General features: G+C 38.0%; 1 pseudogene; it reads right to left on the bottom strand.

Annotated features, from left to right (window-relative positions):
• Window positions 1–1,701: 1,701 nt before the first annotated feature.
• On the bottom strand, window positions 1,702–3,393 carry LOC100944313 (annotated as a pseudogene).
• Between the last annotated feature and the right edge of the window lie 231 nt (window positions 3,394–3,624).

Here is a 3,624-nt window from a genome sequence, read left to right as displayed (position 1 = left end):
TTTTTAAATTCTCCTAAATGATGGATACCCTATAATTCACTTTCTTGACAGCAAATTAAAAAAAATGTATAGTATGTAAGAAAATACACAAACACACACAAGTACTGGCTTGGTGCCTGTAGCTCAGCAAAGGCACCAACCACATAAACCAGTGCTGGCGGGTTTGGATCAGCCCAGACCTGCCAAACAGCAATGACAACTACAACCAAAAAATAGCCGAGCATTGTTCTGGGTGCCTGTAGTCCCAGCTACTTGATAGGCTGAGGCAAGAGAATCACTTAGGCCCCAAGAGTTTGAGGTTGCTGTGAGCTGTGACACCAGAGCACTCTACTGAGGGTGACACAGTAGGACACCGTCTCAAAAAAAACACAAAAGGCTTTTGGAAAGAGGGCAGGCACTTTGCGTGCAGCAAACATGTCCCCACTGGGATAGTGGCAGTGAGCAGCCCCCTAAGTTTATGAGTCTCTTGGTGGCCTGGAGTCATGGCTTGTAGAAGAGATGAATTGTAATCGGAGGGACGATATGACTATGAAAGACTTGCAAGAGAATGAGCACCTCCTCAAAACCACCCCAGTGATGGCTACCATAGAGTAGTTAATATTGTGCCAAAGAATATAAAACCAGCACATTGTACCCCATGATTCCATTGATGTACACAGCTATGATTTAATAAAAAAATAATATATTGAGAAAGAGAGAGATAGAGAGAGAGGCTCTTTTGCCAGGCTCTTTTGACCAATGAGTTCTCTAGAGAACTAATGGAGTGAGAAGTCATTATGGCCAGGAGAGTACAATGCCTTTCGCAAGGAATCTAAGGCCATGCCATGACCCAAACACCTCCCACTAGGCCTTACCTCCAACACTGAGGATCAGATTTTACCAAGAAATTTGGTGTAGTCAAACAAACCACAGAATGGTCCAATTTACCATGTAAGCCAGTTTCAATCTGCTATCTGCATGATAATGAAGTTCTCTCATGTAATGCTGACAACAAAGAGTAATGTGGGGTAACTGATGTTAATCAGCTATCTTTCCCTTGCTCCGTCGCCATGTCACCACCTTACAGGAATCTATATTTTAAATGGGCAATCCACTTTTTGTTTTTACTTCCGCTTTCTTCTACTCTTTCTCTGTCCATAAAGCCAAGCCAACATCCTCTGCTGGACTCATGGGAGCATGGATTCTACTTTATGGAATGAATTCTATTATCAAATTCCAATTCCAAATCACAAAAGAGGCAATTAAAATCTTTTTTTTTTTTTATTGTTAAGGATTCATTGAGGGTATAAGATGTATCACATACTGAGATGCCACCCCCTCCCTCCTTTCAAAAAATTGAATTTTTTAAAAAATAGACTATTTTAGATGTTTATTTGATACTGGAAGTATGGTCAGCTATCGTAAAGTTATTTCTCTTCGTCACAAAAATTCCATATATTAAGGATTTATGCAATTCAGGGAGGGAAAAAAAAATCTAGAAACTTTTTGCTTGAGCAAGAAATCTAAAAAGTCTCTCCAAACTCGGGATGAAGTACCATCATACTCTGCAATGAAATGCTTGAGTTCTTCAACACATCGCCGACCTATTTTATGTAAATTCTGCCTCAGTGCAAACTGTATAGTCTTTTCTGATGAAGGATCTTTTTCAATCAGCATTTTCACCACCATCCCGAAAGTTTCACCATCTTGTCAGTAAGCCTGTTAGATCTCTTTGGGTTTTGATGCTATTGCTTTAGAGTGACTGGTTAGTTGACTGTCTTCAAATAACTCTATGCCATGTGCTGCATTTGCCTCAGGTTCTTCTGGCTGGTCAATGCACAATGGTGTTGTGCATACTGCCTCATCTCAGAAATCTCAGGCAACTTACTTTCATCTGACTTTTTTAGCTTTTCAGCAGCCCACTTGCTTGCAGCCCCAGCAAGTTCTCTTTCAGTTAGCCTACTAGGTTTGTCTAACACCTTTGATGATGAAAATGCTGAAGAACTCCAGAGTGAAGTATCTCTTGATGTTTTCCAAGATTGTACAGGCCTCTCCTTATGTGTTTCTGGCTTTCTTTCATGCTGCCATTTGTAGGAGACATCAACACACATGGACTTCCTATATTGAGACTGATGGAAATAGTATGGTTTGCGTCTTTCTGGAGAGTAGCTTCTACTACTGACACTGGAGCCAGATCTGCTGTGTGGAGAATCCTTTCGGCCTATGGGTGATTCTCTGAAGAATCAATCATCCCTTTTAGGAGGTGACCAATCTCTCCCATAATGAGAAGAGTAGAAACCTTTTCTTCTAAAGCCATCATCTCTCACATTGCTGTACTCAGGCTGTCGGCCTGCAGAATGATCATCTCCTGTCCATTTGTAACCAGATTCATCACCTCTGTCAGGATGACCACTTCTTTGATCATGAGAAATACTGCAGCCCTTGACATAGTCTCAGTAATCAACATGACTGTAATATCTACACTAGTAGCTTCCTTCACCAGGTCTGTCTAGCCGTGGTGATTTCTTTGGCACAGTATATTTTTCTCTCTCTTCCTCTCACCATGTAATACCAGGTGCCCATCCCTCTCCTCCATGAGTGGATCGTTTCTGAGAAACTTCTTTATAAATTACCCCAGCTCAACTATTGCTTTGTAGCAATAAAAACAAATTAAGACAGGCTAATATCTCTCTCTCCTGATGTTTTGCTTTCTATTTGGTAAGCATTAGTGACTTCATTTTGATTTTCAGGCTAGTTTGTTAGGGATTAGTGAAGGAGTTTAATATAAAACAATAACCTACTATAGTTTTGTTTAACACTCCTAATAGAGGTTTGCCTGCATATTGGCATGTCAAATTTCCACATGTTCTTTTGTTTGTATTTATAATAAAATATTTGAATAAATTGGCTACACAAGTAAAAGGTGAAGACATAGAGTCTTTTATGTAAGTTTAAGGTTTTTTTTTTTTTCCAAAGTAATTTTTATATTTTAGTTTAAGGCTAAAATCTGTAAGGATAGATTTACAAGTTTGGGACAATTATTAATAACTGAAGATACAATTGCACATTGATTCTTTTCCTTTCCAGTTTTATTAGCATTTATTCTTACTCTGGAGTTCCTCTATTATGAATATTTCTTACCAAATTCCTTCATATATTTTCTCTCCTTAGCACTTTTCACTGGTTCTCTTCCTAGCTAATTTACCTGTTTATCTTGTTAATTGTTTATCTCTCCAGTTATTTATAAATACCAAAGAGAAAATAATATCCAGGGTGGACATAAAGTTTGTGTGCAATTTACAGTTACAGCTATTTTATATTGCACATGAACTTTAGGTCCACCCTGGATTTGAATAAATGAGGGTATAAATCATCAAAAGAAGTTTTGCCACTTACTTTTTCACGAATTGCCATTTGAGTTTTTTACATTTATTGAAGGTAATAATATTTTATAATTAAAATATTGTAGATTATAATAATTATTTTAAAATCTTTTACTTTTTTTTTTTTTTTGAGGGAGTCTTACTGCGTTTCCTAGGCTGAAGTACAATGTCATGATAATATTTATTGTAACCTCGAAATCCTAGGCTCAAGTAATCCTCCCATTTCAGCCTCCCAAGTAGCTAGGACTACAGGTATACATCA

Source organism: Otolemur garnettii, unplaced genomic scaffold (assembly GCF_000181295.1).
Source record: "Otolemur garnettii isolate 467f Iridium unplaced genomic scaffold, OtoGar3 scaffold00072, whole genome shotgun sequence".
NCBI classification, from domain to species: Eukaryota; Metazoa; Chordata; class Mammalia; order Primates; family Galagidae; genus Otolemur; species Otolemur garnettii.
This window is presented reverse-complemented; position numbering and strand designations above follow the sequence as displayed.